General features: G+C 63.4%; 1 protein-coding gene and 1 long non-coding RNA gene across 4 annotated transcripts in view; one reads left to right on the top strand and one right to left on the bottom strand.

The window, feature by feature from the left end:
• COL18A1 (collagen type XVIII alpha 1 chain) overlaps window positions 1–24,535 on the bottom strand; it is an 85,501-nt gene that overhangs the window by 57,541 nt on the left and 3,425 nt on the right. The gene's annotated exons all lie outside the window — the stretch shown is intronic.
• Window positions 1,559–9,273, top strand: LOC135318690 (uncharacterized). 2 transcript variants are annotated; one of them, XR_010376970.1, is made up of 5 exons: window positions 1,559–2,274; window positions 3,191–3,428; window positions 3,694–3,828; window positions 6,744–7,971; window positions 8,081–9,273. It is a non-coding gene; the product is annotated as an uncharacterized LOC135318690 (long non-coding RNA). The 2 variants fall into 2 exon arrangements; XR_010376967.1 differs by having other exon boundaries at window positions 6,538–7,971.

Raw genomic sequence — 24,535 nt, 5'->3', positions numbered from 1 at the left:
ATGGCACGTGAATTATAGCTCAGTAGAACTGTTGGGAACAAGAGCTGAGGGGACTGCCATGCTGTTCAAACCGCACAGTCCTGATGGCTGCTTCATTTGCATTTATTTGTTAGTGAGATTGATGTTTTCAACACATTCAATGAAAGTATTTCTTTCCTTTATAAATTCCTAGGCACTTTTACTCATTTTTAGGACTGATAAAAGGGAGGATTTGCAATTTTTAAAAAGCCGAGGATATGGACACTGCTGTCTTTGCTGCTAACGGTGTTTTTTCAAGCTTGCCACAAGCCTCTCACAGAACACAGGGCCTCACGTTTAAGGGGCTTCGAGTTCTCCAGCTCACAGTGTGCGCACCGGGGCCTCTTGTGGTCCTTGACGCCCTGCACCCCGCTCTGCAGCTCCTCACTGACACTCACCGGTGCTCACTCTGCACGAGGCGGGTGGCTGTCACACTCCGGCCCTGGGGACCGCCAGCCTCTCTGCCATCCTGCACCACGTCAGGAGCCGGGGCGGGAGGTGGGCACCCACTGGCCGGCGCGGGGAGCAGGGACCCTCCCGCTCAGGGCCCAACCCGGAGCCACATCCCTGTGCGTTAATTCTTCACCTGGTTCGTGGGGACACAGTCCCTTCCTTCATTCAACAAATACATACTGAGCCCCAGCGGTGCGCCCTGCCCTGCTCTCGGTGCTTGAGACGCGTCAGCTGCCGTGCAGGAAGTCCACCATGAAGTGGGCCCAGGAGCTGAAGCAGGCGGGGGAGCAAAGGACACGGGGAGCGACGGCCCCGGACACGCGACAGAGATGGCGCCTCTCGGAAGACGACAAGCCAGGGAAGCGGGTTCCCCAAACACGGACACCAAAGTCGTGTGCAGTGACGTGCCTCCCGCTTGGGAGGGCCAGACACCCGCTCAGCCACCTAGGAGGGGACAGGCAGTCCTGCGGACCCGTGGGGAGGACGGTCCCCTTTCCAGGAGTGCTGAGGTCAGCCAGGCTGGCGTCGCTGTGAGACCTGGATTCCTCGGCAGGTGCAGAGTCCTCTAGTGTCTGCACACATTGGGGCACCGGGGAGCCAGCGTTTCAGATGAAAGCTCTTGATCCAAGACATTAATATCTGACTACTGTTCCACTGAGCGCCCGGGGACCTGGCACCACAGAGCGTCACATTCCTTAGTGACAAGGGGAGAAAGGACACTCTGAATGTGGGTCCATCCCCTCAACCTTACATGCCGGCACAGGACAGCCCCAGCCCCTGGGACCTCCTAAAATCCACAAGAACACGTCAGGAGCCGGGGCTCGCTGCCAGGTAGGGTGGGTGGATGGGGTTCAGGCACCACAAGGGCCCCCCACCAGCCGGGAGCTGGGCTCCTCGGGGCAGGGCTGCATGGGGAGCAGAGAGGACAGAGAACCCGCAGAGACCTTCAAAGCAGTGAGCAGCCCTATTACTTTTTAAGGGCCTGGCGGGTTGCTCATTAACTGGATTTTTACTGGGAGGCTGGAGGGCAGGCTCACATGGGGGGTTCCCACGGGGAGGGGTGGGAAGTGGCCGGCCTGCCCAGCCTCCATCTGTGAGCACCGGGCTTTGGTCTGGTTGGGGTTGCAGGTCAGGCACCTCTCACGTGCCGACACCCTGAATCCACCAACGCCCCAGCCTCCCTGCAGGACTGTGGCCCCAGGGCAGATGAAGGCAGGCTGGACCCGGGCGCAGTGGGGGCCCCGCACCCACTCCTGACCCTGGATCACCGCACAGGCGGCACCCGGCCGGCTCTGTGCCCCCATCCGCACAGGAACCACCCAGGGCCAGCCGCCCAGCAGGGAGGAGGCCCCACAGCCAGCTGCCTCGGCAGAGCCATCCCAGATCCTGGGCAGACCCGGCCCCAGCCAGCCTCTGCGGGGTTCAGGAGCGGCGCACCCCACAGGGGCCAGGCTCTGGGGGTCCCGGTGGGTCCAGGCAGGAGCCCAAGGCTCCAGGGGCTGCAGCCCCCTCCTCGTTTCTCAGCGTGCCCTCCAGGAAGGGGCTGCAGACTCGGCAGGGTGGGCGACCTGGCCTGGGCGAGCTCGTCCACCGGCGGGTCGGCCCGCACGCCGCTGCCTGATGCCTGCCGACCCCAAGCCACCAAGGAAGTGGGGGCCGGGGGGAGGAGGACGTGGGGTGGCGACACGCTCGCAGGGGGCGGTGGTGCCGTGCTGACCGTGACGACAGAGGACATCCGGGTGCCATCTTGTCCCTGTTCCTGTCGCACGCCCGTGAAGGTTATAAACGCAGACTCACAAGCAGGTAAAATCAAGCAGAACGAGAGGAACGCGCGGGGCGGGCAAGGCCCGTGGTTTGTTTCTCACAGTCGGGGGGGTAGTGCCCAGCGGGGCCCGGGCCCAGGGCAGTGGGCCCAGGGGGCCGTGGTGGGTGCCCAGGCCGGCCCAGCCCACGCAAGGCCCCACGAGGATTTGGACGACGTGGTGAGCATGCCTCCCCAGGACAGCCGTGACCTGGGCCCTCCCCGTCCGGACCATCCTCCGGGTCAGTCCTGGCCCAGCCACCCCCTACCCCGACCCTCCATCCCCCACCCCCAGGCCTGGGCCCGGGGCCCCCCTCGGGGCCCCCCTCCCCCCTGGAGCGGCTTCTGGCCGGGGCCTGAGTGCGTGCGGGGCTCTGCGGGGCGGCTGGGGGGGCAGGTGGGTGAGGCTGGCGGCCAGGCCGGGCACTGTGGACACACTGGTCCGAGAGGGCGTTTCTTGTCCTTTCTGCACTGCTTGGTCACTGGGTGGTGTGACCCGCAGGCTGACACATCCATGTCACGCCCCAGGGGCCAGAGAGGCTCACAGGATGGCAGGACCAAGTGTCAGAGACACCACAGCATGTTCGGTGTCCCCAGAAGACACGCCCACGCCCTAACCCCCCACGCACACGGCCTTGTTGGGAAGGTCTTGCAGGCACGGTCAAGGATCTCAAGATGCGGTCATCCCAGCTGGGCCGCGGAGCCAGCAATGAGGGGCCTGGACAGAAAACACAGACACGGGAGGGGCCACGTGGAGACGGAGGCAGGGGGAGGAGCGATGTGGCCGCAAGCCAGGGACGCCTGGACCCCCAGGAGCTGGAGAGGCTGGAAGGACCCTCCCCTGAAGCCCCGGAGGGGGCGCAGCCCTGCGACTCCATGGCCTCAGAGCTGGGAGAGAATCGGTTTCTCTCATTTTAGGTCCCCATCATGTGGCGGTTTGTGACGGCACCTCCAGGAGCCCCCAGGGTTACCAGGGACAGGGGAGCAGTGCGGGGCAGGCCTGTGGGAGCGGCAAGCCCCCCGAGCAGAGCTTTCCCGAGCCGTCAGGGCGCACTGAGGGGGCTCTGCCCAGGGTCTCGGAGGCATAGACTGCCTTCTGCTGACGCCTCCTCCTCCAAGGAAAATAAAGCCTTCTTTGTTCCCTGTAACACCGCAGGTGGGTGTCAGGAGAGACACAGAGGGGCGCGGGGGCCTCCCAAGGGCGGGGACTGACGAAGCTCAGCTTCCCCCGAGAGAACAGGGGTCCAGACAGACCCTGCCCCAGAGTGGAGACCCAGAAGGGGGTTCCCCCGAGGATGGTCTGTTTAGCCCCCAGGGCCCGGCCACAGGAGGAGGCAGGACAGCCCCCAGGGTGCCCATCCTGGGGTGCGGTGAGGACACCCAGCGCAGCCAGCAAAGCTGACCCATCTCCTTCAACGCAGGTGCGATGCCCCTCCCGGCCCCAGCCCTGCTCCTGCCTTCCCAGCACCCAGGGCTCTGAGGCTGCACTCGGGCCAGGGGCCGTGGTCTCCCGGGCCTGGAGTGGAGTCGGCCTCAGGAGTTGGGAAAGCTCTCAGGTGAGTCCTACGGGCAGGTGGGTGGAAAATTAAATCACAGCAGACCCTGGCTGCCTCCAGAGGACGTGTGAAAAAGACCCCAGGCCCTGTTGGAAGAGACTGGCCCTAGTCTGGAGCCTGGGTACCCCAGGCCGCTCTCTGAATGGGCCACCCACTCAGGGGCCCACCTCATGGGCTGAGAAGCCAAAGGGGAGACATCAGCGCCCCTAACCCCCAGGGGCTTCTGGATGCTTTGCAATCCCACCCCCAACCCCCACCCTACCAACTGAAGGGCACCTGCTTGGAGATGCATCAGTTCCACCCAGAATCCAGGGGCCTGGCTGGTCGGTACGCTGGTGCCAGAACAGTCAGGAAACAGCTGGTCTGGGCCACGACCTCCTTCTCCACCCCCAAGATATCCCGAAAACCAGCGACGGGCTGTCAGCCAGCCCACCCCGCGGGCGCCTGCTTCCTGCCCTTCCAGGGCTGCTGGCGACAGGGACGGGTGGAAGGACAGGCCCGGGCTGGGGGTCGGGGCCACCAGCCTTCACGGGGTTGTGCAGACGCTTTGGTCCAACTTTGCTTCTCCCTGAACACAGACCGGACGGAGCCCATAAACCCCTCGCAGGCCCGTGTGCACGAAAGCCCTTCAGATGCCAGGCTCTGTGCAGACAGACTGCCCGCCAAACCCAGAGCCTCTCTGGGTTCACGTGCCCAGAACGGTCCCAAGTAGCAGTAACTGAGGAAAACTACGCTCCGAGTGGAGACAGGTTTTGTGCGCAGAGGACACCTTGGGTCCCCGAGCGCAGGGCTGTCATGCCAGGGACCAGCCACCGGGGGGAACCGCAGACCCGGAGATGGGAGACCCGATGGGCGATGGAAACAAAAGGCTTACGTTGTCAGATTCTTTGAAGTGTCAAAGCATCGCACATGTATTGCGACGCACAAGGGCGAGGACGCAGAAGCCGCCGGCCCTCCCTCCCACGGCCCAGCGACCACTCACTCCCGCTCTGCCCCCACCCTTGGTGACTCTGAGCCCTACAGGCCGCCCTGAGGGGACCCTGCTCTGGCCCGCTCCCCAGCCCACCTGGCGGTGCCGGTACCGGGCCCCCCAGCATCTCTGGTCTGTGCGCTCCTGCTGCTGAACTGACCGACGGCAGGTGCTCTCCAAACAGGGGGTCACCGGGTCAAAGAGACAGGCTCCCCGAGTTTAGGTAACAGAGAGGTTGCAGTCATTCCAACAAGGATGCGGCATCCACATGGCCCTGGGCACCGCCAGCCCCCGGCGGGGCGTGTTTCGTGTTTCCCTTGTGCGGGATGCGTGTGGGACAAACATGCGTCTGCGGGGCCAGAGGCAGGATGGGAGCAGGCAGAATGGTGCCTCCCGCCCCCAAGACAGGCACATCCTGCCCACCTGGGGCCTGTGACCATGTAGAGTATGTGGCAGGAGGGAATTAAGATGCAGGCAGATTAAGGCTGCTGATCAGCTGATCTTAAAATAAAGAGATTATCCTGGATTATCTGGATGGGCCCCCATACTCGTAAGGGTTCCTGAATGGGAAGAGGAAGGCAGAAGTCACAACCAAAGGGACGGCCCCACGAGAAAGACTGAGCTGGTCTGGTCGTCACCAGCTCTGAAGGTGGAGGGGCCAGGAGCCAAGGATGCAGGCGCCCTGAGAAGCTGGGAAAGGCAGGAACAGGTTCTCCCTTGGAGCCTCAGGAAGGAGTCAGCCCTGCCCACACCTTGATTTTAGCCCAATGAGACCTATGTCAGACGTCTGATCTCCAGAACGCTAGGAGAATACTTTGTGTGTTTTAAGCTATAAATCTGTGGCCATTTGTTAAAGCTGCTGCTAGACCCTCATCTGCTCTGCACTTCCTGCCGGCTCTTCACCTCCATCTGCACCTGCATCTCCAAGTTCGGGGGCCCCTCCCCCACCTGGACCCCATTCCTCCACACTCGGGGGTCCCCCCTCCATCAGGGTGGCTCAGGCTGCAGGCTCCCCCTTTCCTCAGGGCACAGGCTTCCTTCTGTCTCGGCGTTGCACGCACTTTCCTCTGCTTTGTTCTCATTTTCCTTCTGCATTTACTTTCTACTTCCACGCAGTCAACCCTCCATCCTTCCCCCTTGCCCTCTGAGGGTCCTTTTTAGCTCCCCCCTCCCCGGGAGGCCACAGACTGATGCCTGAATGACAATCTGCCTTCAATTCCCTTCATCACCTGGGGGCCTGGGGGCCATCGCTCCGCAAACTGTGGACCAGGACATGCTTCCCCTAACCTGTCATGACCAATACTTTGCAAAAATGTTATGTGATGCGGAATACAGGAGTGTTAACACACAGGGACTGCTCAGTGTCCTGTCCCCAAACCGCCCAGGAGCTCCAGGCTGCCATCAGGAATTTGTTTCCAGTCCTGCCACATGCAGGGGTGCCTAAGTCATTTTCTTCCAGCTGCATGGACGGACGTGCCCCCCGCCACTGGGCAAACAAACTGCTCCCTCTCTCCAGAACCACCACTGCGGCCCTCCCTCCTCCTGGGGAAGCACTGTCTGCAAACCAGACCCACCAGCCCTAGGGGAGAGCAGAGCCCAGGGCTGCGGCTGGAGGGGCCGCAGAGAACCGGGAGGAGAGGGGAGACGTCAGCGGGCGGGGCAGGGTGGGTGGGCTCAGGAGATCCCCCCCCGCCCGGGTGTGTGTGTAAGTGTGTGTGTGCACATCTCCCCCCCGCCAGAACTCAGGCAGCTGGACCGGCCCAAACCTGGAAGGGGACAGTCCTTCTCGGCCCAGAGCCGCTGGGGTGGACGCCGGAGACAGGTGTCCACTCTAACTGCCCTTCCTGGAGCAGCCTGGACAGCGGCTTGCGTCCACCACCGCCTCGGCCCAGACTGTCCAACAAAGACGAGCCTTTTGCCTAGTTAACAGCCCTTCTTCTTCCAGATAAAAGTTGAAAATGGGTATTCCTCTAAGCTTCAAAATTACAAGAGCTGTGATCTGCAGGAAGTTATACAAGTGAGCATCGGGCCGCTTAAGGCAGCTTGTTCCACTGGGGCGCCAGGCACTGCCCCCCCGTCCTGACCCCGCGTCACTTGGGCCGCTCCCCCCACCCCCGCATGGCTGGACGTGGTCCTGGGCGGAGGGTGGAGGGTGGCTGCTCCCACGCCGCATCCCACTGGAGGAGAAGGACCAGGGTATGCGTCCCTCCACACCGCCTCCTTCCGGGGGTCGCTGCTCAGACCAGTCCCCACGCGTGCAGCCCAAGGAAATCAACTGACGGTTAACACCAGCGTCACCGAAGAGAGGACAGGCTGCAGGGGGCACTGCAGGTGGGCTGCAGACCAGTTCCCTCTGAAACGTCCTGTCTCAGAGGACGTCGTGGTCTGCAATGCCCCCACATCGTCCTGGCTTAGAGGGCACCCCCAGAAGAGCCGGAGGCCCCAACATGACCCACACTGGGCGCCACCCAGCCCAGGCCACCACCTGCTGCAACACTTGGTCAGAAAAAGGCTGAGGCAGACAGTCCGAGCTGCTCCCTCTGGGGGCCTGTCGCAGGGCAGGCTGAGCAGGAGGGACAAACCTCCCACTTGGACGTGTCACCGCCGGCCTGGGGTCAGAAGGGAAAAGCTCCTGGTCTCCAAGTGAGACAGCAGTTTCAGGAGCCGCTGCACCTGCGTCCTGCTCCCCGAGGCCAGTGTCAGGGGGCAGAAAGGCTGCCACGTCCTCTGGGTTCCCGAGTGCTCCCCCGGGACTGGGGTCCCCAGAGAGGGCCACCTCTCAGCGCCTCTCAGAGCCTCACAGCCACCCCGCGGCCAATGCTTGTGACACTCAGCCACCGGCAAAGCCCATGGGAGCCAGGCCTCAGGAACAGGCCCTGCTGTGGCCCCTCACGGGGTCGGCCCGCACCGCTCCCCCTGACCGGCCCTTCTCAAGTCAGCCCAGGACGGGAAGCCACAGAGGCCTCAGCCACAGGGCCTCCTCACAGGTGCTGGGACCAGGCCTGTGGGATGAACCTGAATCCAGCCTGGATGCCGTCTAAGGCCAGGGCGTCGGAGACCCGCCCACCTCCAGGCAGACGCCTGGGCCCCTGGACGGCCCAGGGGAGGCCCCTCACAGCTCAGACGGCCTCCGCCTCCCTCAGGACCCGGATGGTCCCATTCACACCCGGCAGGTAAGCAGTCGTGATGACCTAGGAGTTTCAAGTCTGTTCAGAACACACCTATGAAAGTAAAGGATACTTTAAATTTTAAGAGATTGAACAAAATGTTCTGTTCCATCAGCCAAACTTCCTACCGACATCTGAACAAATTCAGCATGTTTCTGCCTCCTGGTTCTTCTGCAAGACTCAGAGCTCAAAAGAAATCAAACATTAAAGAGAGTCCACGACCCCTTGCAGGACGCAACCGCTGGAGCTATTTCCTTTGGCTGAACCGTCAAGTCAAGTTTCAAAGAGGATTAACATCTGTGAGGCTGCTGTTTTTCTCGAGAACCTTTTGGCGTTTTCTCACACAGTCCTTATGGGAAGGGGGCCCAGGACCCACCAGGGGGCATTTCTGGGGTGTCCTTAATGCACGGTTGGCATCTCTCTGGAAGTCGGGCGGGCAGCCGACGAGGTCAGTCTGATCAGTGCAGTTTCCGTCCACGGAGACGTGAGCGAGCTGTGGGCAGGAGGGGGCAAGGCTGCATCCTTCCCCGGAGGCACCTCGGGCGGGGCCCACGGGGCAGCACCGAGCCACCAGCCGGCAGAGAGGGGTCCTTCCCAGGTGACCTGCCCCAGGGCTGCTCAAGAAGGGTGACGCCCTGTCGCGGGCGCAGCAGGGCCTCCGGGGTGGGGGGTGCCTCATGGGAGCCCACCCGGAGATCCACCGGGTCGGCCAAGCTCACAGAGGCCCCTCTGGGCGCCCCCTCCATCCCCAGGGCTCCAGGCCCGGCAGGCCGCCCTCCCACTCCGAGGCCGTGTCCCTCGGCGCGGGGGTCTGGAAGCAGAGTGGGCACCGGGCTCTTGGTCTGCGTCTGGTCCAAGTAAACCTGACAGCAACCCGACTGGACCAAACTCCCCAAGACAAGGGCGGGGTCCCCGAGGCCCTCCGTCACGCCTCCCCCCGGGGACCCGCAGGGCCAGTGGGGCATCATGGGCAGCCCTGTTTTCTCACCTTCCTCCAAGGCCCACCTCTGGCCCCTGCCGGCCCCGTGTTTGTGCTGGGCCTGTGTCTGAAACTGCTTCAAGTAACAAACACTGACAGCCCAGAGAGCCGCTGGGGCTCCCCCGGGTCTGAGGGAGAATTCTGTGGGGCTCAGAAACGTCCCCAGCACAGCCGCTGGAGCCCTGGGAACACGACCAGCCTCTGGAGCACCGGGAGGCCTCCATCAGACCGGGTCCCCCTCTCCTTGTGCCATCAGGGCCTGGCCTCCAGCCCGGGTGGCCGCTGCGTGGGGTGGGTGCTGTGAGCAGCGTGAGCTGGGGGCGCCGCACAGGGCCAGCGCACAGCGGAGGGGTCTGTAAACGCCCCCGCCCCGCCGCCCTCGGCCCCCGCCCGAGCTCTGCTCTGTCTCAGGCCCCGCCCAGGCCCGCCCGACAGCCCAGATAAGCTGCTGTGAATGGAATGTGACCTCCTCCTCCTGGGGTGTCAGGCCCCAGCCTAGCAGATAAATCACCTGGAAGACAAACGCCTGGGCGTCTGCAGGACGGACACGCAGCCCCTGCAGGTTAGCGGACCTGGCGGGTGTGGCCGTCCCCGCCGGCTTCAGTTTGCTCATTCGGACCTCCCGTCTCAGTCCCCAGGCTGCCAGGCGGACCCGCCTCATGGGGCGACCACGTGGGGTGACTGCGCACAGAGCCTCGTGTCCCTGGCTCTGCAGCCCAGCCAGACCCACTGACCCAATGCCTACTTGACGGAGGGCTGGGCAGGGCTTCTGTGGAAGAGTCTGCAGCCATGAAGGCCATAAAAGGTCCCTCCACGTGGTCTCGGCCTTCCCCCTACACCGAACAACCAGACCTGCGGCCGGGATGAGCCATCTCCACGTCCCTGGGCCCTCAGGGGCCCAGGAAGCCCCCCAGGCCCTCCATCCATCTCTGTGACCAGACCAGGGTAACCGAAGGGCCCCTGGCCTGCCTGAAGCCCAGCCCCTGTTCTGCAGCCTGCAAGGGCCCAGGTGTGGCTGAGCCCAGGGCACTTCACCTGGCACCCCCTCCCCGGCACCCAGGCAGGTGGCTGAGGACCCCCTTCCTGCCTTGTCAATCACTTCAAACTGCCTCCCCAAGGTGGGGCGAGGAGTGATCGGAGCTGTGGTGGGAACTTCCACCTGCTTGGAACTTTACCTGGGACCCAGCACGGAGGGTCCTGGCATCCGCAGGGACGTGACCATACCCCCACTACGTGGTCACACTGCCGCCCACCCCGGCACCAGTGTGAACTCGACGAGCAGGCCAGCAGCCAGGGCCCCAGGGCAGCAGCAGCCACACGGCTCAGAGAGGGTGCGGAGGCCGCGGCCGAGCGCTGCTGACAGGGTAACAGACAGGGTAAGCAGGAGATACACCAGCAGTGCATCTGGCCCAACAGAAGAACCACCGACACAGACAGCTGTCGAGGGGACAGCTGGAGAGGCCGTGGCTCCAGGCTCCACCTGCCCCTTTCCCACTCTCAGGTGCTCCATCAGGCCTGTGGGTCCTAGTTGCTGGCTCGTAGCTGGTTCATGGGCTCAGAGCTTGAAGCTGGAAATAGATGCTCCGGCCGCATCATGGGACCCCAGGGAGGGAAAGAGGGGATCTGGGACTGAGCCCCCCGGACGCAGGTCCGGCCCACAGGGCCTGCCACACTGCACACAGCGGGCGGACGAGTGAACGGACAGGTGGATCATGAATGAACGGACACCCCGAGCCAGCCCTGCACCAGGGAGCCTCCAGCTAACCTGCGCTGCCCTCTCCCACACAGCGCGCATCCTTCCATCCGTGTGCACCTCTGTGAGCTCAGGGCCAACGGCAGAGGACAGCCCCCCGCCACTCCCTGCTGTCCCCCTGGGTCCTCAGAGAGGCCGCCGCCCACTGGGGAGGCTGTTCACACACTTGCCCGCAGGATTTGCAGAAGGAGGCCCTCTAGATCCAGCCTGGGGCCTTTTTAAGGGAAAGCCACTGTCCTGAGTCTGCAGATGGTTCAGCTACACAAAGTGCTTTCAAAGCCAAAGGACCCATGCTGGAGTATTATTCAGCTGTTAAAAAAAAACTCAGCACGGACACACAACGTGGATGAGCCTGGACAGGATGGTGGCAGTGAGAGAAGCCAGACACAGAGGGATAAACACCAGGGGATTCCATCCACATGAAGCGTCCAGAGCAGGCGAGTCCAGACACAGGAAGCGGGAAAGTGGGAGGCAGGCTGGGGAGGGCGGCCGGGGAGGGACGGCCAGCGGGGGTGGGCTTTCCCGACGAGGTGAGGGCTGCATGACGCGGTCAACGTACGTAATGTCACTGAACTGCTCACTTTAAAATGGTTAGTTTTACGCTATGTGAATTTCACCCCAACAAAAAAAGTTAAGGAATCTGGTTGTCCCCCAGCGCACATAAAAGAGAGCACATGACACTCGTGGAAACTGCCCACCCCGTGTCCTCGAGTCTCCTGACCTCCAGTCCTGGCCGCTGGCCACGCCCTGCCAGTCACCACCTTCCCCAGTCTGCTCAGCCCATCCAGAGAGGCCACCCCATCCCACAGCACATTCCCAGCCCTGGCCTCTCACCCACATGCTCCTGGAGCCCTGAGGGACAAAGCAAGGCAAGATGCACTCTCAGAAGTGCTCCTGTGGGAACAGTAGGGGCAGTAGGAGGGCTGCATGGGGGAGGTGGCATGGGCATGTCCACCTGCGCTGGCTCTGACCCAGGAGCCCTGGGGTCCTCTGGCTCCTGGGACAATGCCAGGAAGCAGCCACAGAGGCCAGAGTCTGGGAGGCCCTGAGGCCATGAGTCACTGCACCTCATTGCTCAGTCATGAGCTCATCACTCAGGTGCCAGGCTGCGCTCCCGAGGCCGCGCCCTCTCACTTTCCTGTCAGCCCCACGGCTTTAGCCACGGCCCGGAGCCCCAAGCCAGCCGCAGACAAGCCAGAGCCAGTGTATGGAGATGGAAATCAGAGCCCAGATCCTAGTGGTCCTCAGGTCACGCGGCACGTGAGCAACTCCACTCGGACACGCCCTGCCGAGCTGGCGGGGCCCCAGCATGCAGGCTGGCAGGCAAGGCCACGCCAGGCGGGCATGGGGCAAGAGGAGGCCTGCCTGGAGGAGGCGGTTCTCTCACCACGCAGCACCCCAGCGGCAGGCCAGGATCTGGGGTCTGAGTGGCGAGGCAGTCAGGGGAGCAAGGAGCCCCTCGGGGCTGTCCTGAGTGAGGGGACCCCTGCGCCCGCCTCCTGGGGTCCCCGCCCCAGAGTGAGCAGGGCCGTGGGCAGGAGGGGCGTGGGGCCTGCCATCCCTGGAAACGTTATGCACACGTAGGAAGGAGAGGGACGGTGGGGAAGGGAGGCGACACTCTGATGTAAAAGCTCTGGTGAGAAGGAAGCAGACAAGGGAGGAAACACGGGGACGGGAAGTTCTGTCGTTCCCAGCTCATCCCACAGTCACACGGCGTCCGAGGGCTTCAGCGGGCCAGCCCTGTACGCGCCCCGGCGAGGCCCTGCTTAACCCGATGCGCACTCAGGCACCGTGCACACGTGCGCGCGCCCTTAGGCGCCCGGCTTTGGAAAGAGGTCACGCGGTGGGGCAGCGTTCTCCTCTTCCATGCCCCCCAGCACAGGACGGAGACGCCTGCTCGTGCGTCCAGCGCCCGTCACACCCTCCTACCTCTGCGCAGCCCCGGGCACCTCCTCCACCACCGGGGCCGCCGAGTCCCTGCAGCTCCCCGGGCCTGGGTCCTCCCGCCCCTCGGCCTGTGGCCGCCTGGGCCGCCGGACACTTGGAGGAGGAGGGCAGAGAGGCGGCGCTGAGCGGCACGCGTCTGCAGGGGAAGGAGATGCGCCGTGAACCCACGGCCAATCCAGGGACGAGCTGTCACTGAAAGGACGTGGTACCCGAGCCCGGCAGAGAGTAGGAGGCTCTCACACACGCAGGGAACCGGGAGCCCTTGCTGCTCCAAAATCTGCCCCAATTTCAGACACACGTCTCCACTCGACTGTTCATGGGGGCACGTCCTCCCCCAATTGCAGGGCCCCGTGCACAGTAGGTGCACAGAGAGGGAGGAAAGGACACAGGAGGAAGCCCAGCCTCCCCCCCAGGCCAAGCGTAGAGGGACCGACCTCTGGAAGGTGACCGAGTGCTTTGGAAAGACGTGGTCAAAGACCAGCGGCTTAAGATGAGTTGCTCTCCATCCACACACGGGCAAGGCACCTGCAGAGACGGGACGCTCTCGCCTGATGTTAAAGAAGCGAACGGGCCCACGGACGACGCTCCCCGGCATTCTGGAAGGACAGCGCCGAGTCGGGCGGCAGGTGCACTGCCACCGGGAGCCCGCAGGCAGCCCCACTGTGTGAGCTCCCACATGCGAACAGGAGTCCTGGGGTCTGGGCGTCCTGGATGCTCACCAGCCCCTCAAGTCATTAGGGCTGAAAGTCAGACAGAACCAAGTTCAGAGCAGCGTGCGCCAATCCCTTCCGGGGCGGGGAGGAGCCCTCCTGGACCACGTGCGGAGCAGGGCCCCCGTCACCCCAGGCTCTGCACCCTCCCCCAGCCAAGGGGCCACGGCCGGGAGAGGCAGGGAGGCAGGACACGCTGGGGGAACTTCCGGCGTCAGCAACGGGACATCCCGCCCAGGCCCCCTCCCTTCCCAGGGCCCCTCAGCGCCGTGAGGCGAAGAGCGCAGGAGGGACCCTTCCAACAGAGAAATGAGTCTGGAAGACGGGAGAGCACAGGCAGGGCCGGGACCACACACCCACGCCGGAGGCCCGGCGTGGGGATCTGGGGGCCAAGAGCCACACGGCTAAATCCTCCCCACAATGACGGTGAGACTGACAGCGTCCAGCCACAGCCTCTGGCATCTGGGAAGCCTCGAGTTTGTGGCTGTCATCACTTTAATCCGCACGGGGCCTGTGGCCCTCTGGTGAGCTCGTGCGCGGAAACAAACTCACAGACCAGGAGGACGGTGACAGCGGCAGGCCGGCCCCTCACGCTGCCTCTGACACCCGGCCTGAGCCCCTGGATTCAGGGCACTGGGGATCGTGGCTGGGTCTTTGTGGTTTCCACCTTGCAGTTTGGAAGGACAGGGATCCGTGCTCCGCCCACAGCTTCCCCTGGGCTGCTCTTGGGCCTAACAGTTCAGCCTGGGCCCGCCCGACGGCCTGGCCAGGCCACCACCAGGGGCTGCAGGCCCTGCCCACGGGCCTCAGGGACGCCCATGAACTGAGCAGTGTCCCATCCAGGGCCAGTGCCGGCCACCTCCTCCAGGCCCCCACTGGGATGCTGGGGTTTTCAGGGGCTTTCAAGGGGGCTGCCTGGAGCGGCCGAAACGGATGGTCAGCAGGTGGGAGGCAGGAAGGACAGCCTCGGGCCTGGTCAGACCAGTGGGAGACCGGTGTGTCCGAGAGCAGCAGGCCCCAGTGGCTCCTTCAGGGCCCAGCCACCCCAGGGTAGCCGTGGGCAGAGGACGGCCTCTCGTGCCTCCGGTACAAGCAGGTCCCCAACTCTGGGGCCCAGAAGATCTCGCAGGCCCTCCCAGCCCCTGTGATGGGCACTGCCTATTCCCGGAGCCGGCAGCAGCGGGGGCTCCATGTAAAGAGGCACCAGACACAAGGGGCCAAGCTTAAACAGTGTGAGCCCCGGTCAGCTCCGAGCAAAGACGCCGCCTACCATGTCGGCTCCCCACCCCGAACTCCTCGGGAAGAGCCGGAGGAAGGACGGTTTCTAACCAAATGCAAGCATGCTCAGCTGAAGAGGAGAACCTGCCTCCTCACTGTGAGCGACTTTCAAGTCTGCTAACTACAGATGGTCTCACCTTCAGGAGGGGGCGTCCACTGGACACCAACCAGAGTCGTGCCCAAGTCCCCGCCAGCCTCGCATTCAGGAGGGGGCACAAGCGAGGCACCCCTATCGCCACCCCCACCTCTCGGGTTACAGCAGGGGCCACCGGACGGGGCCAGGGGAGGGGAGCGTCACCTGACTGAGGCCCCAAAGGACGATCAGACAGAGGAGGAGGGCGGGGCTGACCCATGCGGACCTCTGCCCCCTGGGAATGAAGTCAGGACTCTTTGCTACTCGGCACAGCCTTGCTGCTCTCACGCACACTCAACCTCAGCCTCCCACCCTCACCTCCTTCTCCCCCCGACCCCATCCAGCCACTGCTGGCCCTGCAACCCCGGGCCCGAGGCCATCACTCCTGGTTCAGAGGCACAGACCCCAAACCGACCAGGCCCAACCCCGGGTGGGCCTCTTGTCAAGGGCCGCTAAGTACGCGGCACGGGATTGGACATTCAGGTTAGGACGAAGCGTAAGGGCTGCTGCCAGGGACAAAGTCTGGTTTTGCCCAGAGCCTGTCTGTGCATCTGTCCCCAGGGAGCCTACAGGGCGCTGCGGGGACCCACACAGGCACCAGCTAGGCTGATGCCGGGTAGGACCCAGTGTAGACAACACTGGGGGCCCGTCTGGAGCCGCAGGAGGGGCCAGCCTTCCAGGGTGGGGCCACACTGGGGACAAAGGCCGCTCGGTGGTTCCTGGTAAAAGGCACGAACGTGCAGGCTGGACCACGGAACCCTCGCCACGCACACCTGCCCACTGAGGCCCCGGGCCCGGGGGTGCTGGGTCCCCCTCTGCTGGAGGCCAGCACACTGAGGCCTGAGGGCTGCGGGCCTCCACGCACCTGCCCTGCCCACCCCCACCACTGGCCCCAGAAGGTTCCGGAGAGCAGGAGGACCGGGGACCGGCGCTCCAGGGCCTCGGGAGTGCCACCCACGCCTGCCGTAATCCTGTTGCCGGGATACGGGCGAGGAAGAAAGGCAACGGTGCTGGATTAGTGTCTAGACAGTGTGACCTTTCCCCTCCTTCTCCAGATACAACTGGACGCGGATCGCAGCATCATGCGCTGATAGCGCCAAGAAAGGAGGAAGGTGTTCAAGGTGCCCGTGGGGACATTCTCGAGCAAGAGGACCATCCATACCTGTTCCGAGGCCTGTGAGCGCCAGCCCGGGGCAGAGCCGGCCGCAGGTGCACACAAAGGGGCTTTCATGTGAGGGGGCCTCGCGGCCTCAGTTAGTGATGAGAGAACTCGGACGTCGAGGCTCCCAGCCCCTGGCTCCCCACAGGGGCCTTCCGCTAACTGTGTGCTGCCCACAGTCCCTGGCGGGCCGGGGACAGACAGCTGCCCCCCATGCCCGCTCAGCACACGTCCCACCCTGGCGTCCTCCCTCGCCTCCCCCCGGGGTCGGGGGGCACCTGAGCAAGTGAGGCCCTGTCACCAGCACACGGCATGACCTGGGGCGTATGCTCTTTATGTCCAATTTCATTCTCCTCCAGAAGATGGGTTTTAGTTCTTCTTTGCACCCATACAAGCACCTGAACAATTCCTGTTTTGAGTCAGCCCCACCTGGGCCCAGCCCCCAGGCCGCAGGACGGGTTAAATGTGTGTGAAAACAAGAGACGGTGAACAGAGACGGCGGGGGGGGGGGGCCTTCTCTTCCCGTGTCCCGGACTGTTCAGGGTTTCAAATACTAACTGTGCCTTCCTGCTTGCCTTGCTTAACCTTACAAAATAAAGTTGTTTTTAAAAACACGAAATTTGCACTATACAGCCGGAGGGGCCCAGATCCCTTCCCTAAAGACAGTGCCCAGCGATGGCTCGGGGGGTCCCACCGGCCCGTCCTTCAGTACCAGCCTTTCTGACATTTATCTGGAGACATAAATCTTGAGAGAAACTCTCGTCCTTGGTGCAAAATACAGTCGGTGCCACCTGCAGCCATGCCCATACCCAGGGCACAGACGGGGCCAGGCGGCCGCCCCAGACAAAGTCAGAGCCCACCATGGGTGTCCCCGCACCCCCAGCCAGCCGCCAGTCCCAGGAACGGCCCGGCCCACACAGCGGCACCTCAGTGAGTCGGTGGGTGTGACGCAGGCCGGCGGCGGAGGTGGTGTGGCTTCAGCTAGGCTGCCGTGACCACAACTTACAAGGACCTAACTAACCGAGAGCAGATTAAACCTCGGCCTGGGCGCTGTCTTCCCTGACACGAGCTCCCAGGTCCTGAGAGAGCTAGAAAGTTCACTGGGGGCGGAGTTGGCACATGTGAAGACTGAGGACATGGGTGGACGGCAGGAGGCAGCAGGCCGGGGGACGTCACACGGCTCAGACTCCCTGGCACAGGGAGGGTGGCCGGGCCAGGACCCGGCGCTCTGGGCGGGGTCAGCACGAGGACACCCGGTAAGGAGGTCGTGGGGACCCCAGGCCCCAGCACGTGGACAGGTGGGGCCAGGACCACCCAGGGGGCTAGTTAACAGCCACAGGGAAGGAGACCTGGAGGCCCGAAGGCTTGGGCAGTCACAGCGAGCGACCGTCACAGCTGGCGCAACAATGTCCGACCAGGATGCCGCCGCACAAGGAGCGTCTCCTGCAGACCCCTGCCCTCAGCACAAGGAGCATCTCCTGCAGACCCCTGCCCTCAGCCCAGGCCCAGGGTGAGGAAATCCGCTCTCCCGACATCAGGGCTGCCCCTCACGAGGCGGCCTCGTAAACTCACGTCCTGGGTGAGCGCGGCCGGGAAACAGGAGCAGCTCCGGCCCGAACGGCCCTTCCGAAGGGGACATCAAGGCACGGGGACTGTTTCTGCTGGAAGACGAGGGCAAAGGTCAAATCACATGCAGCGGGTGACACACACAGCGGGTGACACACGCGGAAGCACATGTGGGTTCTAGAACGTTCTGCCAGCCAACTCAGTCCCGAGGAACGGCACGTGTCCACCGAGGGAACGGGCAGAGGGGGTGCAGAGGGTGAGGAAAGGGGCGAGAGAATACCGGGGGCCTGGTCGGGGGCCAACGTCCAATCAAGTGGGCGGGTGGGGGGCTCCAGCTGTAGAAGTCAGCCACTCACTGTCTGCTAGCCAGTTAGGACTCAAAACCCAAGTCAACCAGCATGGACTTGCTGAGCGGGAGCTGGGGCTGAACAGACCATGGGGACCAGGCCGTGAAGGACGACGGGGTCCCCCAGAACCATCAGGCCCTGCCCAAGGCCCTGGATCCCAGCAGAGCAGTGTGCCTTGCCCCCCCCGCCCCCCCCACCCCTGAGGAGGAGCCGCTCAGACTCCCCCAGAGTCCCCTGAGGCGCCCGCCACGAAGTGACCTTTGGGCTGGGCCAGCCCTGATGCTCCTGAGATGGCCCACAGGCCTATATAGGGCCCGGGGGGGCCTGTCCACTTCCGCGGGTCAGGGGACGGGTCCTGGGCAGAAGACCCCCCTCGCTCCCGCCAGCAGCCCCCACCCCCAGACGCCAGGCCTGCGGGAGCCAGGCTGAGCTCTCAGCCACATGCTCTGCCTGGATGTCCCTCTGCTCATGTCGAACGCAAGACATCTCAGAGAGGCCCCTGTGCCAGAGGCAGCTGACAGCATCCGACACATGGAGGCAAACGAAGATGTAGGTTACCCGTCAGGACCCCGTATCACAGACTGTCCAGTTTGGCCGTTTTCGTAAGTTAGCCCAGTCTGGCCACCAGCTCCCACTGGGCATCAGAGGTCTCGGCACCAGATAACTAAAGGCCCACCACAGCACCCCAGGTGGCTGAAGGCTGATGAGCACTGGTCCACTTGACAAGCACTGAGTCCTGTCCACCTGCTCAGCACCTGGTCAGCTTTACTTTACAGAACTCTTTCTGGGGCTCACTGGGGCACTGGGCTGCACCGGGCCGCATTGGGCCGCACTGGGCCACACCGGGCCACACCGGGCTGCACCAGGCTGCACGGGGCCTCACCGGGCCAAGCTGGGCTGCACCGGGCCACACTGGGCTGCACCGGGCCGCGCTGGTACTTTCTAAGAATGTGCTTTTGTGCCACTCGCCTCATTCTCCAAAAATAGAACAAAGCGAGTCTCTGTCTGACCTTGTAGACAATGACACCTGCCCCCGCCCTGTGAGGGCCTGGCCGGCCATGAGTCCCAGGAAAGCCCCCAACACACGGCCGCCTCACCCGCAGGCCCGTCCAGGCACTCTCCGGCCACCCACTGGCATGGCCTGACCCCCGCTCACTTGCTCTCTGCCTTCCTCCCCTGTCCAAGCTTCCTGTCCCTTCACTGGGGCCCGAGACAGCCCCTCGGCAGCCGGCCGGAGCCCGGCCCCAGCATGTCCAAGCCCCTGGCTGCCACCCGGGGGCATGCGGAGGTCATGCTGGGTGCCTGAAAACAGGGGTCCTATGACCGCTGAAAGGTTCCTAGGACGGGGTCGTCTAACTTCTGCATGGAGAGCCCACAGCCCAGGGATGCTAGGTGCACAGGACAGAGAGTTGACCCTTGGGCCTCAGGGGTCAGGAAGGATACTCCAGGGGTCCTGCATGGGGGTGGCGGTCCCAACGCCTTAGAGCACATCAGAGGTTTCACACTGCGGTGAAGCAGCACTTCGCAAGTGAGAGCGTTTGCCGTTCCCATAACCCCACCCCTTTCAGAGACCTGACCACACACTGCGCAGTGCCCTGGGGCTGCCGGAGTGAATGGCCACAAGGTCAGGGGCCTGAAACAACACAGTGGAGGGTAGGGGTCAAAATCTAACCCCAGGTGTCAGCATGGCCATGTTCCTTTCCGGAGCCTCCAGGGGAGGGCCCACATCCTTGGTGCCAGGCCTGGAAGTCGCCTGTGTTCCTCGGCTCGTAGCCCCTCCGAAATCTGATCTCTCCCTGCAACCTCCCTCCTCGTTCTGCCCTGAACTTCCAGCCACCCCTGTCCTTTACTAGGACCCTGGGCTACAGGCGAGGCCCACCTGGATAATCCAGCATCCTCTCCCCAGCTCAGGAGACTTAATCCTATCTGCAAAGTCCTTTCCACCACGTAAGGCAGCGTTCGTGGGCTCTGCGGATTAGGACGCGGATGGCTCTGGTGACTGACGCTCAGCCGACCATATGTCACGGGAAGTAAAGTTTAGATGGGGGATTTTTGTCTAGGTTCTTAAAGGTGGGCAGTTAGGTGTTAGGAAGGCCAGCTCACCATCTGCCTTCTATCTCACTGGCAGGCAGGGCTGCTTTCCGTCCGGGAAGCCGATTCCGGGAGGCCCTCGGGCTTCTGCAGCAGAGGGGCCGTCCACGTGGGGCCAGGCAGAGGTCGGAGTCTGCAGGGAGGGCAACCCCTATCTGTTTAAAATGTCCGGTTTCCCACAATGACAGTAAAGACTGTGGCGGCATGGGTGCTTTAACTTCCTTGTTTGCAAACCTCCATGACATTTAATTATTTCCACAAAACAAGGTTCCGAGGGTAACCAGTGCATCACCAGTTCTGAGTCCGCTCCGGCCAGACCCGAGCCCCTGGGGCTGGATGCTCATTTTAGCCAGAGAACAGGAAGGTCCTAGCTGTCCCAAGGACACTGGTGACCTGGACCAAGATGGGCTCCCCCGAGAGCCACGAGGGGACAAGGCTGAGATGCGAGGACCCAAGACAATCAGAGGTCACTGCCGAAGTCGGTGCACCACGACCCCACAGCGCAACGTGGGCCAGCCCCAGGACGCGGAGAAGGGAGCAAAGTGACGGCCAGAGGTCAAAGCAGGGCCAGAGGGCAGGCCCTGGAGGGGCACCTGGGCTCAGAAAGGGCCGCCTCCTCCCCGGGGGCCAAGAGGCTGAGGAGCGGCAACTGCCACTCAGTGCCAGGTGCAGACCTGCCCCACGGGGCGGGAGGCTGTTTCGTTAAGACAATTTTTCACAGCCCAAGAAGCCTCTCCAGGCCCCACAAAGGGCTGCTCCACAGGGCCCCTGCCGACCTGGACCCGGGTCGTCCAGCCCTCTCTTATGGGACCTGCCTTTCAAAACCCTCCGGCCACGTGTGGGGGGAAAGAGGGTCTGAGTCCGGCCCTGGAGAGCGGTACCCGGCGGCCCTAGGATGGAGGCAGTGATCAGAACGGCTGGAGGGGCCTCGGGACCCAGGGACAGGTGGGGAGACCCCGAAGTGCGGACGGGTTTAACGGTGGCTCCCCTTCGTTCTGGTTGGAAGGCCGGGTGACTCAGGGCAGAAACGAAGGCGTTCAGTCTGTTGTCCTCTGAGCAGGCGCCCCCGGACGGCACCACATGCTGGGCCCAGACTCACAGCGCAGACGGGGCGTCGATCCAGGAGCCGGCCTGGCCTGCAGAAAACAAGAGGCCAGACGTCCTCGGCCTCCTCACAGCCCCGTGGAGTCTCAGTGGAGACTCTTTCAAAATACAGCAGCCTGGTAACAAGATCCAACAGGCAGAGGCAGGTCTGCGCCACCACCCCCACGCCCCGATCCCCCCGTGGGACGCGTGGGTGGGCGTGACCACGCCGGCACTGGGGCCGGGAACACTTGGAGGACCTGAGGGCCGCGGGAGTGAGTGGGCTGCTTTGTCTAATGCAAATGATCATTTCAGCAGGCACAGCCCGTGGCCAAGTAAGACTCACAAAACCCTGTTCCGGTCACGCGGACCCGTTTCCCACTCCCGGCATACACCAGGTCCTCCTCCCAGGCCCAGGCCTGACGGCTGCGTTGGGCCGTCCCCGACAGGGTGCTCCCCAGAGCCCAGTGAGGGGCTGTCAGGACACATCCCAGGAAGCTCCCTGAAGGAATGTCCCATTCAGTCCCACAGACCAGAGACAGAGGCACAGAGGGTGAGTAACCTGCCCAAGGTCACACAGCGCTCAGAAGCAGAGCTGGAATTAAAGCCAGGAGCCTGGGCTGCAAACCCTCCCCGCAGATGGTGTCCCATCCATAACCACAGAGTGGAGGCCAGACTGCCTGCCAGCCGTCATACTCCACGATTTAGCGACCACACACTTGTCTTCTACTAGGACCAGCTCCAACTCCACGCCCACTGAGATAGACTGAGGATGGTGACAGCTGCAGGTAGCACGTGGCACCCAGCCCCGCACAGCTCTCCTCGCACAGCCCTCACACCCTCCTCCCCCGCGGTCCCTGAGCCGTGATGGTCACGCATGTCCCACCTCGAAAGGAAAAGGCCATAAAATTAAGGCGAAAACAACTCCGCGCTCTAAGACATTCCACGCCCGCAGTTAAAGCCTGACCACAAACCAGGAAACTATGCCAAACATGCCCCCCGAGCTGTGACACCGTGAGCAGACGCGCCGACGGGGACGCCGCGCAGGACAGAGCAGGAAGGCAGAGCAAGGAGAGACACAGAGGCCAAGCAGCGCTCGAGGGCCCTCACTCAGAAGGGAACGAACTCCAGAGTGGAAGTCCTCTGCTGAACAAGTGAGCCAGCTCTAGAAGGTGACAGTGCAAGGGTCCTGGAACAACGCCCCCCTCCCGCCAGGGCCCGTCCCCCAGCAGCACAGGCCGGCGGCCAAACCCTCCTGCCTTGTGCTGTCAAAGCACCCCCGGAATCACGCGGTTCCTTCCAAGGTGAATTCCCGCTTGCCTGAATGGAGACGTGGAGGAAGGGTCTCCCTCGGTGCTGGAGGCCACGGGCCTCCGTCGCAGCCCCTGCAGAGACGCGCCCAGCTCCGGGCGGCGGGCTCAGCGCTCTCCCGGGGACAAGTCGCTCGCTCTGCAGTGCGCAGCAGGACGGCTAGACCGCCGAGACGCACCCTCCAGGCGCTGCTCTCACACGGGGGGCTCAAGTCGCCCCCACGCAGAACGGTGCCTCTCACGTTCACTGAGAACACGTGTCAGAGCCTGGAACTGTCTCCAAGATTTCTGAGCTTCGATTCAGATCAAGGAGGCCTAGCCTGCCTAATTTTGAATCTACTCAAAGGAACATGCAAAAAGTAAAAGTAAGTACTTCCGACCGAAATCAAATGAATGACCGAACCAAAAAAAAATAAGTTAATAACACGTGGTATCTGTAGACGTTCAGCCTGAACTCCAGGGAAACCACCAAAACCAGTCGGTCAATAGCCGTGGTCTCCGCGGTCTGAACCCGGCCCCGCCCCTGTGGCCGTCACGGAGCTCTCACACACAGCTCCCGACCCGTCGTCTCGCAGCCTCGACCCCGAGCCTTCAGCTCCGGTCTCATGTCCTTTTCGAGGAAACACTCAATGAAGGTCAGCCCTGACACCCAGCCAGTGCCTGGGCCAGCTGGACCCAGCACACAGCCTCCTGCTCTTCCAGAAACCAGGGGTGGCCAAGAGCCCCGCCCGTCACCCCAGCTCAGGGCCAGGTGCCCCTGCCCTGTCCTGCCCGGCCTCGTCACAGTGGATCAGCCCGGGAGTGACCCCGTCTGCCAGGACGGAATTCCAGAAAGATGTATTGGCCTGGAACAAGTTCTCCTCTCTGGGGCTCTCGCTACAGACAGCCAGGAAGGCCGTGCTGGGGCTTGTCTCCTCTGCGGGGGTGCCGGGGTGGCAGGATGGCTCCTGCAGGCAGGCGGGCGGAGCGCAGACACTGCCCCGGGCCTCCAAACTTCATCTGACTCAGCGCGCCCGTGACCTGAGGTTCCTTCTGGCAGCCCCTCTGCGTGGCCCAGACCTGCTGATCTAAAGCATCGCCCCAAGGGCCAGCCAGCATCACGTCTCCACACCCGCCCACACGGGCAGTGCTGGGGAGCGGGGCACAGGAAGCTCGCTGCGGGCAGGGCGCCCGGTCTCCGCGAGCCAGGCAGTGGGTGGTGCGGGGTCACGGGCGTGTGCGGAGACGTGTGGCACCACACACAAGGCACGTCTCACCTGGGGGCGTGAGGAGCTTTACAACATGACCCCCAGGAGGAGGAGGGGAGCTGTTCCCGTCCCAGGTTAGAGAGGGAACCACGGCAGCGAGGCGAGGGGCCCCGGCCTGTGCCCACCACCCTGAACGCGGGTTCCCCCGAGACTTGCAGGAGATCACAGAGGGGCTCAGAGGCCCAGTCATTCTTGGAAGGAGCTGGGATCTGGGCACAGGGCCAGTCCTAGACCCTAAACCATCAGGGTCGGGGCGTGCGGTAAAGCGGAGTGTGTGACCGGACAGGCGGGTGGAGCGCCGCCCCCCAGCGGTTCTCACCGTCTTCCTGGGTCACTGCTGTCCACATGCACCACGTTCAATCACCTTATGAGCGTGCCAACCTACACGTCCATTTTCCCAACACCTTGCCCCCCGCCTCCCCAGCAGCGTCAAGTTTCCACGTGTCACATCCTGCAGAGTCCACCTTACACCCAGACCTCAGACATTTGGTGCTTGGCCAGCTGTGTTCTGGGGAGAGGCGTTCCCTCTCAGATGACAGCTGACCCAGAGCCTCCAAGGAGCACGACACCTGCAGTCCGTCCCCGCGGGCACCAGGGTGGCCACGCCTCGACCAGGGCTGCAGAGGGGCGCCCGCTCTGCGCTGATGGCCGGCCTTGGCCGACGGAGCCGGGCCTGGGGCTGCTCATCACACAGCCGCAGCCAGACCAGCTGCCCCTGGCCTGCCTCATCTGACTCCTGAGTGCTGGCGGGAAGTCAGCCTCCGGGCCTGGAGGAGGCCACCCCCTGAGCTGACGGACCCTTCCCAGCAGTGCTCAGGCCACCAAGGCAGGGGAGGTTCTCGGACATCGTATCAGAAGACTGGGTTTTGCCCCATCCCACCATGAGCTGGTAGGTAGGTTCTCTGGAGCCCGGGAGCATTTCAGTAACTCAGATGAAGAAACAGCCTCTGGTGGAGAGAGCACGAGC

The sequence above is a fragment of the Camelus dromedarius genome, chromosome 2, assembly GCF_036321535.1.
Source record: "Camelus dromedarius isolate mCamDro1 chromosome 2, mCamDro1.pat, whole genome shotgun sequence".
NCBI lineage: Eukaryota > Metazoa > Chordata > Mammalia > Artiodactyla > Camelidae > Camelus > Camelus dromedarius.
The sequence above is the reverse complement of the archived record's forward strand: the minus strand, read 5'-3'. Positions and strand labels throughout refer to the sequence as shown.